Source organism: Vicugna pacos, chromosome 3, assembly GCF_048564905.1.
Source record: "Vicugna pacos chromosome 3, VicPac4, whole genome shotgun sequence".
NCBI classification, from domain to species: domain Eukaryota; kingdom Metazoa; phylum Chordata; class Mammalia; order Artiodactyla; family Camelidae; genus Vicugna; species Vicugna pacos.
Genome location: NC_132989.1, coordinates 73,014,827 through 73,028,053, shown reverse-complemented (window position 1 = coordinate 73,028,053; position 13,227 = coordinate 73,014,827). Strand labels below are relative to the sequence as shown.

At 39.4% G+C, this 13,227-nt stretch overlaps 1 protein-coding gene and 1 pseudogene across 1 annotated transcript in view; both read right to left on the bottom strand.

The window, feature by feature from the left end:
• Positions 1–13,227, bottom strand: part of ZNF366 (zinc finger protein 366) — a 269,574-nt gene that overhangs the window by 224,637 nt on the left and 31,710 nt on the right. The window contains exon 3 of the mRNA XM_072958546.1: positions 12,154–12,260. The gene's annotated coding sequence lies outside the window, so the exon portion shown is untranslated. The remainder of the gene's footprint in view (positions 1–12,153; positions 12,261–13,227) is intronic.
• The window catches only part of LOC102539931 (large ribosomal subunit protein eL29 pseudogene), a 91,319-nt pseudogene that overhangs the window by 46,389 nt on the left and 31,703 nt on the right, over positions 1–13,227 (bottom strand).

Here is a 13,227-nt window from a genome sequence, read left to right as displayed (position 1 = left end):
CCCTTAAACTTGTGGAGACTGCTGACCTCTGCCCTAAGTTCCCCTCCCTACACCAGAGCCTAGAGACTGCCTCAAGACAGTAAGCTGGGGCAACTGTAGGACTCACATTGTTTGTTTTTTTACTGTTTTTCATTATCTGGTGTCCAGTATCTTAAGAACTATTGTTTCAGATATTTTGTCCTGCTTTTCACTTACTTCAAGCAAGAGGGTAAATCTAAATAGTATTACTTCATCATGGTGAGAAGCAAAGTCCAAAAAATTGTTAAATATTTTAATGCCAGCAATATAGGGGTTTTTAGTCTAAGGATATTTAAAAACAAGTTTACATTACATGAAAGTCTACTTTTTCCTTTTGATGGCAGATAAACCAGGTTTTAATACAAGTTGTCATTCATCATGAAGCTGCCCAGCTGTAAACACCAAGAAATAATGGACTCTGAACTAAGAGTTTTATAGATCTAGGTGCACATTTTCAAGAAGAAACAAGAAGAGATCAATAAACGATTAACTTATTTGAGGAGTCAACATTTTAGATGTTACCAGACTGTTGAACTTTGAATGTCTTCACTAGAGTAGTACCTAATGAAGACTAAGGAAGCCTCTGCATATGGGCACACACACCCCTTTTGGGGAGTCTTTCTCTCTTTAATTCACCCATTCCACAAATATTTATTGAGCTCCTATCTGCTGGTGGCTATTCAAAGTTGTAGAGATATAGCAGGGAACAAAGCAAAGGTCTCAACCTTCATGTAACTGAGTCGGTAAAATAGACAATAAGCCAACATAAAATAATTCTATTGAGGAAAAACTAAATCAGAATAAGGGGACAGAGAGCTTCAAGGGGCAATATTTTAGGAGTTGTCAGGGAAGGAAGGCCTCTCTGAGGAGGTTACATTGGATTTGAACAAAGGGAGGGAGGAAGCCATGCAAAACTCTACAGAAGAACACTTTGGGATAAAGGAACAAGTACAAATACCCTGAGGCATAAATGAGATGAGCTGAATTAAGGATTCTGATAGGAATCTAGTCTAAAATCAGCAAAAACTAAAAACTACTTGGTTTTGTTTATCTACACTCATTCATTTATTCATGTAATAAACTACATATCAAGCAATCCACTGTATATATGACTGCAAAGACAAGTTATCTAAAAAATAACACAAACACAATTTAACAGAAGAGGATCCAATACATAAATAACAAGCAATGGTCATAATAATAAGAGTAATGGGTCTTCAAGTTTAAGGGTCTAGGGGTGTATGAATTATAAGAGGTCTGACACACTTGGCCATGTGCGACTGGCCCACTGGGCTCTAACTAAATGAAAAACAAGAGTGTGCTGCTAAGAGATGGGAGATTTGAGGGATAATGTGATTTGTGTAAAGATGAGAAGTAGCTTGTGTAAAGATGAGAAGTAGCTGTTGAAAAAGAAGAGCAGTTATGGGCGGAGTAAAGGGCATACTAGTGAGCCCTTTGGCCCTGCTTCCCTGGGTTCATGCCCAAGTTCTCTAGAAGAGAGATAAAGGGCTTTACTGTTGAAATCTCTATAAGAAACCAGAGCACCAGGCCATGCTGCTTGGGAAATAGTTCATACTGGGCCCGTCCTTCACTGGAGTGCCAGAGCACAATGTAACAAGGAACAGTAGTGGTGTCAGGGATGAAACAGCCAGAGATACCATGGACAGAGAATCACATCAACCAAGGGCAAGAGTCAGAGCAGCCCCATGGGGCCACTACCTGAGAAAGGAAAAACTACTATTGTATCCAGTAGGACTGTGCTTAAGAGCACAAGAGGACATCCCTGAGGACTCCTTAAATTAGCCCCTGAATCTTTCCTGATGGAAATATGTGATTTGGAATTATATATACTTCAGTTATAATCTTATATCAGTCACTTACTAGCTGTGTTATCTTGGACAAAATACTAAACCTCTCTGGACCTCATTTTTTTCATCTGCTAAATAGAGATAGTAACATCACTCTTACATGTTAGGTTTGCTGTGACTTTTACATAACATGTAAATAAATGCTTAAACAATGGGAGCTGTGTTTTTATGATAATTACTATTGTTGTTGTTGTTATTATTGAATTTTAGGACATCTGAAATTCCTAAAATTTGGTGAGTAAAGAATAATACTGCTTATAAACTGTTATTAGGACCCAATTCTACCCTCAGTCTCTTATGCCCTGGGAAGCATGGGATAACACTAAAACTAAGTACATGACTTAGGGTGATTTATTTAAGTTCCTTGAGCATTGGTTCCTTCATCTATACAACAGGGCATTAGTGATATCTGCCCTTCACATCTCACAGGGTTGTTACAAAGTTCCCTTACAACAATGGGCATGGAAAGTACTTTGTAAAGAGCTGTTCAAATATTATTGATGTCCAGCTGTTGTCTCTCTCACTAGCTCTGCTTTATGCAACTCTTGGGACTGAGAAAACTCATTTTCAGGCTATTTTCAGGTCTGCAAAATGCAGCTGCTCAGATCAAACGCTATATAGCTAGAAACCTCTACAAGCCACCTGTTAAGGCTGCCCCATGCAGAAGCCCTGAGACAATCTTTCCCTAGCTCCTGACTTGCGTTGCTCAAGGGACCAAAGGTAAATATCTTTTCCCTACTGTTCTGCTGTATTTACTTCCTGTTGCCTGACTACCTGCCTCCAGCATCAGTAATAGCCTCAGAGCCCTCGAGTATATTTATTTTCCATCTGCTCCTTCCCTGCTAGCAACAGCATTTATATGCCCCTAAAGATCCGGTTCCTCGAAACTACATCCCTCAGTGTAGTAGAGGAATAATTTTCTCCCTTGGATTTTCACACATTGGAGTGTGACTCCAGCCCTCAAGACCCAGCAAAGCATAATTTAAGCCAGTGGGATCCCTTACCTTGCCCAGGTACATATGTACAAAAGGGACAATACTGATTGCCTGAAAATGAAAATTAAATCCAACTGAAAGGTACATGGACTTAGACTTTAAATAAAATTAAAATTTAGGATTTGTGGAAGGAAAATTTGAGAAGTAAAAATGCAAGACAGGTGGAAAAAAGACCTTATAAATTTGAACAATGAGAGAAGGGACAATAAACGAAAAGAAATTATACAGTTAGAAAGAAACACAGAAGGTGATGTGTAATTATTTGAGAGGTTAGAAAATATGAGAAGTAATAAACAAGATGATAGAATTCATAAACAGCGATGCTGAAAATATTAGAATTTGGACTAGAATACAGATTTGGAGATGAGGAGGGCAGAATAAGAAGTTCTTTCCAATCATTCACAATATTAAAAGAAACAGCAGACAACTGTTCTCTAAGAGTGGATGGGCTTAACTTTCAATAGGGAGGATTTAGGATAGACATTAGAAAATATCCTGGGTATAAGTATTGTGAGGAAAACGTGGCAACTCCATCTCTGAAGATATAGTCATAATAAGGATGGCCACTGTCTTTTACTAGTGGTTTAAGAGCAAACTTGGATACCTAAGCTTTCAAGGATGCATCCATCTATATGCAGCTATGATTCTGTGTTTTCTCCAACCCAATTCCTTCTTTATCATAGTATAATATATAGAAATTTTCTTAGAGGTCTTTGTTATTTTCTGGGTTTACCTGTCCTGAATCAGCTTCTTAAATCCAGTCCATCTCCCTGACCAGCATCTGGGGTTCTCTTTAAAAAGGTTTCCCATAGGTCTTCAAGGGCAAGACCCTGTCATTTCTCTCTCTATCTCTGGTCAGCACTATGCCTGGCACATAAGTAGTACTTGATAAACAGTCCTTGAAAAACTTTCAACTCTAAGAAAACCACTGCAATAATATAGGGGTCATGGAAACCTCAGCAACATCAAAGAAAAATGGATTGTTTCCTGCCTTTTCCAAAGAAAGCTTGTTGATAAGAGCCCTTGACTCACCCAGAAAAAGATCACAGGGCACACAGCCCACTAATTCTGAGTATTTATGGCTACAAACATTTAAGGAAGAGAACTGACATGTCAGGGTCCTGGCTGGCTGAATCAGATTCAACTTTATTACATTCTTGAACACTCCGATCTGGAGTAACTAAAGTCACAAAATGATTCCTAGGGTCCTAGAAGGTGAGTGAGCACTGATCCAACAAAAACTGGCACAAACCAGCACTCACTCCAGGCCTGAGCTCTAGTCCTCAGGCCAGGCAGGGACCCATTTCCTAAATGCTGGTCACTCACATATCATGGTCAAGATTTTGTTACATCCTCCTAACACCTGTTCATATTCATTAGTTAATATTTATTTTCATTACTTAATATTTGTCTTTACATTGTCTATAAGTAAATCACCCCTGTTTTTTTGCTTATACTGGTCTTAAGCAATAAAACCTGAGAAATTATGGCTTTATATGCTGGCGACATTTTTTTATATGTATCTTAAATTAAACACAAAATTTTAAAAGTAAAAATTATGTATAAATGTACTTCTCAATATGTCCCCTATGGTGGAAAATTCTATGCAGGATTACATTTCAAGTTATAGCCTAATTATTCTCATTTTTTCCCCCACCAATATACATACAGATACCATTCACATGACCATGATTCAATTTCATTACTAGTAATTGGTCTGTTCCTATTTTCAATTTCTTCCTGGTTCAGTTTTGGGAAACTGTACATTTCAGGGAATCTGTTCATTTCTTCTAGAGTGTCCATTTTATTGGTGAATAATTTTTGTCATAATCAATTATGATCCTTCATATTTTTGTGCTGTCAATGTTAACTTCTCCTTTTTCATTTCTATTTTATTGATTTGGGCCCTGTCTCTTTTTTCTAGGTGAGTCTGGCTAAAGGTTAATCAATTTTGTCTATCTTTTCACAGAACCAACTTTCAGTTTCACTGATCTTTTCTAATTTTTTTTAGTCTATATTTCATTTATTTCTGCTCTGATCTTTATGATTGCTTTTCTTCTAATCACTTTGGGGTTTGTTCTTTTTCTAGTTCTTTTGGGTGTATGGTTAGGTTGTGTATTTGAGATTTTTCTCGTTTTTTGAGGTAGACCAGTATTATTATAAACTTACCTCTTAGAACTGCTTTTGCTGTGTCCCATAGATTTTGGATTGTTGTGTTATTGTTTTCATTTGTCTCCAGACATTTTTTTTTTCATTTCTTCTTTGATTTCTTTAGTGATCCATTGGCTGTTTAGTAGCATATTATTTATCCTATATGTGTTCGTGGTTTTTGCAGATTTCTTATTATAGCTAATATCTAGTATCAAAGCATGGTGGTCAGAAAAGGTGCTTGATATGATTTCAATTTTTTAAAATTCACCAAGGCTTCTTTTGTGGCTTAGCATGTGATCATCCTGGAGGATGTCCCATGTACCCTTGAAAAGAATGTGTATTCTGCTGCTTTGGGATGGAATGTTACATATACATATATCCATTAAGTTCATCTGGTCGAATGTGTCACTTAAAGCTAGTGTTTCCTTATTGATTTTCTGTCTGGATGATCTGTCCATTATGTGAGTAGGGTGTTGAAGTCCCCTACTACAGTTTTATGGTTACGGTCAATTTCTCCCTTTATATCTATTAATACTTGCTTTATATATTTAGGTTCTTCCTATGTTGGTATATATATATTTATAAGTGTTATATCTTCTTCTTGGATTGATCCCTTGATCATTATGTAATGTCTTTGTCTCTTTCTGCAGTCTTTGTTTTAAAGCCTATTTTATCTGATATAAATATTGTTACCCCAGCTTTCTTTTTATTTCCACTTACATGGTGTATCTTTTCTCATCTCCTCACTTTCAGTCTGTATGTGTCTTTAGATCTGAAGTGATTCTCTTGTAGGACGCACATAAATGAGTCTTGTTTTTATATCCTTTCAGCCACTCTATGTCTTTTGATTGAAGCATTTAGTCCATTTACATTTAATTATTGATATGTACGTATTGACATTTTGTTAATTGCTTTTTGGGTTGTTCTTGTAGTTTTTCATTCCTTTCTTCCTCTTTTGTTCTCTTGTGATTTGATGACTATCTTCAGTATTATGTCTGGATTCCTTTCTCGTTTTTGTGTGTAGACCTATTACAGATTTTTGGGGTTTGGCTACCATGAGTTTATATATAGCCATATATATAATAATTATAAATAATTATTTCAAGTTGCTTATCTTTTAATATCAAACACATTTTAATATCTTGCATTTTTCACCCCTTCCCTCATGATTACTGTTTTTGATATCATATTTTAGCTGTTTGTTTTGTATATCTCTTAACTGCTTATTGTGGATATAGATGAATTTACTTCTTTTGTCTTTACCTTCCTACTAGCTTGGTATGTGGTTGACTTATTACTTTTACTGTACATTTGCCTTTACCAATGAGCTTTTTCCTTTCATAATTTTTATGTTTCTAGTTGTGGTGTTCTCTTTTTCACTTAGATAGTTCCCTTTAACATTTTTTGTAAAGCTGGTTTGGTGGTGCTGAACTCTTTTCTGTTCAGCTTCAGTGTTTTCCACTGCCCTGTTTTCAAACTTGCTGATCCATTCCTCTGTATCATTTAATCTACAGTTGATTCCTTCTAAAGTATTTTTCATTTCATTTATTGTCTTTTTAAATCTCTGCTTGGTTTGTCTTTATATTTTCTAAATTTTTCATATGGTCTTTTTTTTAAGATTTCTATTTTATTTCATTAATTTATTTTTAAATGGAGGTACTGAGGATTGAACCCAGGACTTCTTGCATGCTAAGCATGCACTCTACCACTGAGCTATACCTATTGCTCCCCTGTATTTTCTAAATTTTTGTTAAAACTTCTAACTTCTCACCCTGTTCATCCATTCTTTTCCCAAGTTTTTTGATCATCTTTATAATCATTACCTTGAACTCTTTCTTAGATAGATTGCCTATCACCACTTCACTTAGTTCTTCTTCTGGGGATTTAACTTGTCCTTTCATTTGGATCATGTTCCTCTGTCACCACTTTGCCTAATTTGCTGTTTTTATTTCTGTGTATCTGATAGGTTGGTTACATTTCCCAACCTTGGAGAAGTGACCTTTCATAAGAGATATCCTATGCATCCCAGCAGTGGTCACTAGAACTATATGCTCCAGGGGTGCTCCCTATATGGGCTGCGTGGATCCTTCTGTTGTGACAGGTTGTGACAGATTGACCACTGTGGGTGGTCTAGTAGGTGTGACTGGCCCCTGGTCTGGCTGGTTACCAGGCCATGTCTTGTGCAGAGGCTGTCAGCCACTGCTTATGTCATGACACAGCTGGCTGTGGAAACTCAGCAGGTACCAGGGCTAGTTCTGGCTGTCTGGTGGGCAGAGGTAGTTCTGGGGTGTGTGTGTGTTGCGGGGTGGGGGTGGGACAGAGTTCCCAGATCTAGTATTGACCTGCTGGTGAGTGAGGCCAGTTCCTGACACACTTGGTTGCAGTTTCCAGGATGTACCAAAGCTGGTGCTGGCCTACTGGTGAGTGGAACTAGGTCCCAGGGAGGCTGACTAGGGAGTCCAAGGTATCTCAGAGCTGGTAGTGGCCTACTAGGGGATGGGGCCAAGGCCCAGGGGCCCCCAGAGCTAATGTGAACACTAATTGAGTTAATACCTGGGAAGTATTTAGAATAGTATTTAGCTCACTGGTAGGCAAAGCTGGGTCCTAGGGACTCTGGCTGAAGGGCCCTGGGGCTCCTGAAGCTGGTGTCAGCCTGCTGGTAGGTGGGGCTGGATCCTGGGGCCACTGGCAGAGGAGCCCAAGGTGACCTAGAGCTGGAGTTGGCCTGCTGGAGGGCAAGGCCAGAGCCCAGGAGGAGTCCCAGGGCTGGTGCTAGCCTGCTTGTGTGTTGGCTAGGTCCTGGCAAGGCAGGCTGTGGGGCTTCAATGATATGAGGCTGGTGTCTGCCCACTGGTGGAAGAGGCTGGTGTCCTGGAAATCCTGAGGCCGGTACCCACCCACTATTGGATAAAGCCAGGTTCTCAGGCAAATACCAGCCCACTGGCAGTCAGAGCCAGTCCTGGGGTCTCTAGCCACAGGGCCAAGGATTCCCAGAGTTGGTGTCAGACTGATGGTGGGTGGGGCTGGTTCCTGGCACAGCTGGCTATGGGTCTGGGGTGTTCAGAAGTTTGTGTCAGCCCACTGGTGAGTGGGGCCAGATCCTAGGACTGCTGTGTCTCATCCAAGGTGTCTCAGAGCTGGTGGTGGCCTACTGGTGGGTGGGACTCTAGCCCTTAAAGGGGAGTCTCTATTTCCCACAGCCCTCTGGCTCTCCTGAAAGTAAGCCCTGCTGGCCTTCCAAGCCAAATGTTCTAGGGACTCATCTTCCTGTCACAGGACTGGGGAGCCCAAGTGGGGCTCAGACTACTTGCTCCCCGGGGGGGAACCTATGAAAATGTAATTATTCTCTCATTTGTGGGTCACCTACCCTGAAGCATGGGTCTTGACTTTACTATGACTCCATTCCTCTACCCATCTTGCAGTTCCTTCTTTATTTCTTTAATTGTAGAAGGTCTTTTCTTGTAGGTTCTGGTCATTCTCACCAATAGTTACTCTGTAAGTAGTTGTAATTTTGATATGCTGGTGAGGAAGTGAGTTCTACTATCTTCCTACAGTAGTATTCTTTAATAAACTCCTAATACTTTGGAAAGTAGGAAGTCTTCTGCAGGTGTTAATCATGTATTATGATTTCAGGAAACACTAGAATGGAGAGATCATATCCTCAGATGGCAGCTTCTAGCATACTCCAGAGCAAGCTAGCTTCACTAATTCAATCATTCCTTTAAGAGATCTGCAGTGACATAACCTTGCTCAAAGAGATTAGAGAAGGACTGTACTACATTGGAGGCTGGTCCTAAAATAAAACTCAGCAACAAGAACATTGGAAATTGGCCTTTAGTATGAATGTCTTCAGTCTGAGTTACTGAAAGACTTGTCTCCTTTTATTGGGCCCTGGAGAGACACTAGATTTAGGTATTTGGATTTTGTTAAATTTAAAAACACTGGGTATTTTTTTGTTTGAATGTAACCAGAGCAAGACTTTATATATCTTTTAGAATGAGAAAAAAATTCATGTACTTAAAGCAAGATAGCTCCTGATTTTTAGTTTAGCTGTTTTGAAATGAACATAATTTTCTTATTATGGTTATCAGCTTCTAATTTTGTGATGTTAAAATATCTGTCTTTCTTGTTTGTTTAAGCATTAACAAGCTTAAAAGGGCACCACAGGACAATTAAAGAAGAGATGTGGATTTAAACCTTATTAGGATTCTCTGAGTATAGGCTCCCTTCCTTAAATCCTTTTTCCCAATTTAGAATCAATCATCCTTTCCCTCTAGGTAAAGGTGTTTTTCCCCCCTCTCTGACCTGCCTAGAATGTAAAGCTATATGATGGTTGTCAGAATTTTCTTCCTTGTTGAAGAAAGGAATGATTCCTCCTTTATATATATATCATAACCTTAGGGACTCAATTGAATGGAAAGTAAGAAAAGCAACTTCCTGAAGATGCTTAAAATAAGATTTTTCACTCTAAGTTCTAAAATCACATCCTTTCCATTGCTCCACCTGTGCTATCTTGGTTAATGAATTTCCCTCCCCCAACCCCAGTAATCTCTAGAGCATGAGGCTTTGGCCAGAACACTGAAGACAGAGTTGGAAGATATGGGTTTAAGTCTTGATTCTTCCACTTACTTATTGGCAACAGCCAAATTTATAGCTGAGATGGAAAGCACTATGTTCCCTGGACTCTTGTGAAGATTAAATAAGATGCAATGGTCAAACACTTGCAGCATGTAGAGCGCCATACACACAGGGGGCTACAAGAAAAGCAGGAAGTCTGAGGGTAAAGAGCATGGTGCCTGCAGCTAGGTGCTTGAGTTTGAATCCCAGCTCTGCTACTAACCAGCTCTGTGAACTAAAGCAAGTTATATAACTGTTCTGTGTCTTAGTTCCCTCACCTGTGTAAAGAAGATGCTGATAATGGTAGTACCTATACCGTAGGATTGTTGTGAACACTAATTGAGTTAATACCTGGGAAGTACTTAGAGTAGTGTCTAGACACATAGTGCTCAGTAAAGGTTAGCATCATATTAGACTCTTCCTTCTCCTTTGCCCCAAACAGTAAATTAATCATCAAATCTTCCCAATTCTTTCAAAGACAGTTCATTGTTCCCATTCTCACTATATCCAGTTTAGACCTCCATGGTCCCACTCTTGGGCCACCAATAACATTGCTGGACTCTGTAATCTTATTTCTTCTTTTGTTAGTTCCTGTACCTGGCAACAAATCATTTTTCTCAAAATATCACTTTGAGCCAGTCACATGCTTCAAATTCTCAGTGACTCACAAGTACTAATAGAACAATTTTAACCCTTAGATTACTATTTTAAACATTTCATAAACTAAAACCACCATAACTTTCCATCTCTCAAACATAATCTCTCTACTCAAGCAAAACGGCTTTCTCTTGTTCTTGAACATATCTTGTGATTTTGTGCCTCCATGTTGTTAGTCATTCCTTTCTTCCTGCTTGGAATGTCCTCACATCTTGACCAGTTAATGAGGCAGTATGTCTAATGATTAAGAGTTCCAGTTTGGTATCTAACAGGCCTCCATTTTTCTCCTGCCTCCACAACGTCCCAGCCAGGTGACCTTCGGCAGCTTTTATTCCTATTCTATGTGCTTAGCAAGAGACTCTTATTATAGTTAGAGGAAAATCCATTTTACAATGATAATCTATTGATTCAGGGGGGATTTAGTTATTTTTTAGTTACTTGATGTTTTATTATGATGTGTAAACCAAAATTGAAAACAAAATTAAAATTTTTCTTCTCTCTGTTATCTTAGTACATTTTTCTGCTTTCTGCTAAAGAACATCATATTTATCAGGAACTTCATCAGGAATTGACAACCTTCTACTTACTTTCAAGGCTAATTCCTTTATTATGTTCTTACTCTGCACAAAGCTAATCTAATTATCCTCTCTCAGGTCACCTAAGAATTATGACCCAGCTTTCAGATTAGCCAAAGCAGGACACAGGTGAATCTGCAGTGGGAGGGAGAGCTTTGTACTGGTGAGGCTGGGAGTGTCAGCCTCAGAAATCCAGCAAAAGAAGGTGGAGTAAAGTCAAAAGAAATGGCCTAGGCCAGAGAATTGTCAACAAATCAGGAAAAGGGGACATGGAAAGTTAGATTTTTTTGTTTGTTTTACTCCTCCCTCAAACATAAAATAGGAAACAGGTAAGAGTCCACAGCAAAGTGGGCCACAGCCTGGTTCCACCCTCCTCAGTTCTCCCTGATCTGTTCCTCGCTGAGCACTGAAAGAGCTTTTTGGCAAGTTTAGCCTCATTTAAATGTACAAAAATAAGTTTACATCAAAGTCTGCATCTATTCATGTCTCTGAACCCGGGATCCCATGGCCAGAGAATATGTGTCACCCTCAGGAGCCACTTTTCCCATCACTGGTCCTCTCATCTATTCACCTTATCACTCCTCCCTCCTCCTCCTAACTCTTCTTCTTACTTCACCCTGCCTCTTAACTCTTTCCCTTACAACTCCCATTCCAGTGTCTACAAAGAACTCTCCAACACCTTCAAATACTTTGCTCTGTCTTAGCTCAATCAGTGACTCTCAGCCTAGCTGCACATTAAAAGAAGTTAAAAGAAAAATGCCTGAGCCTTTCCCCTGCAGAACCTGATTGTTAGTCTGGGATGTCGCCCTGGTGCGGTTGGCTTGTTTGTTTATTTAATCCCCCTAGGTGATTTCAATGTACATCCAAGTTTGAGAACCACAGCCTTAACCAAGACCTGAATTGTCCCCAGGCAAACAGGCTTCCTTTGCCTCTTTCTGGAGACTACACATTCTCCCACAACTGAATACCACCAGACAAGAAAGGGCAATCAAGCTCAGGCTCTTGCAGACCATAGGTCTTCTATTCTTTGCAAAAACAAAAAACACACATCTTTCCTGGAGGTATTTTATTTACACACCCATGTCTCCTCTACTCCTACCACTACCCTGAATAACTTCTATATCCACTAAGACATCACTTCCTCCTAGAAGCCTGCTCTGGCAGGCTGAGTGATCTAGGAACCACCTTGTCTTCTTGCTATGCCCAGTGGATGCCCTGTCATAGTCTTTAGGTCCCTGTTCACAGTGATCCATTACTTCCCTGCCTGCTCACCTCAATAAACTGAGTTTCCTGAGAGTTGGAATTGTATCTTCTTCATCTCTGTGTCCCACAATGTAATCTATGCAGTGCCTGGCACATGGGTGGCATTCGGTAAATACCTGTGAGACAGCAGGCAGGAGAGAAGAGAGAGAGAAGGGAATTTGAGAATGAGGAGGAGTAAAGAAAGATCTCTCTCCTCTACTATCATCCTCTGGTCTTCCAATAATAAAATTGATTTTATTTAGCATATTTTTGGAACCATAATGTAGAGACATAGCATGGAAAGTAAAAATCCAAGGCAAGTCTTCATTTTTAGAAATAAGCAAATTATAAGAAAGTTAGTCCATATATAGAAAGTATTTTTAGAATATATTTCTAGTCATCTACTAGGGAGTATTGTTCATCTCCAACTTCTATACTATTGGTGACCCAGATCTTCCCTGACAATCTCATTCCATTCATAGTGGCTGTGGTGGGAAGAATAATGTCCCTCAAAGATGTCCATATCCCAAACCCCCAAAGGTGTGAATGTTACCTTACATGGCAAAAATGGAACCTGCAGATGTGATTAATTATTTTGAGATGTGGAGATTATCCAGGTGGGCCCAATGTAATCATAAGGGTACTCATAAGTGAAAGAAGGAGGCAGGAGGCTCAGTGTCTGAGCAATGCAGTGTGAGAGAGACTTGACTATCCACTACTTGCTTTAAAGATGGAGGAAAAGCCAAGGAATGCAGGCACTCTCTAGAAGCTAGCAAAGGCAAGAAAACAGGTTCTCCTCTAGAGCCTCCAGAAGGAATACAGCCCTGTGGACACATTGATTTTAACCCAGTGAAACCCACTTGGACTTCTGACTACTAGAATTGTAAGATAATAAATCTATGTTGTTTTAAGTCAATAAATTTGTGGTGGCTTTTTACAGCAGCAATAGGAAACTAAAACAGTGGCTATAAAAATGTTCCCTGGGTACACACACTTGTCAGAGCATGTTTTCTGCTTTGAACTGATGTCACTTCTGCCACAGTTATTGTGGAATCATCACTCAGAGTCTTGATGATGACATTTAGTCATGACAAGACCCTCAAT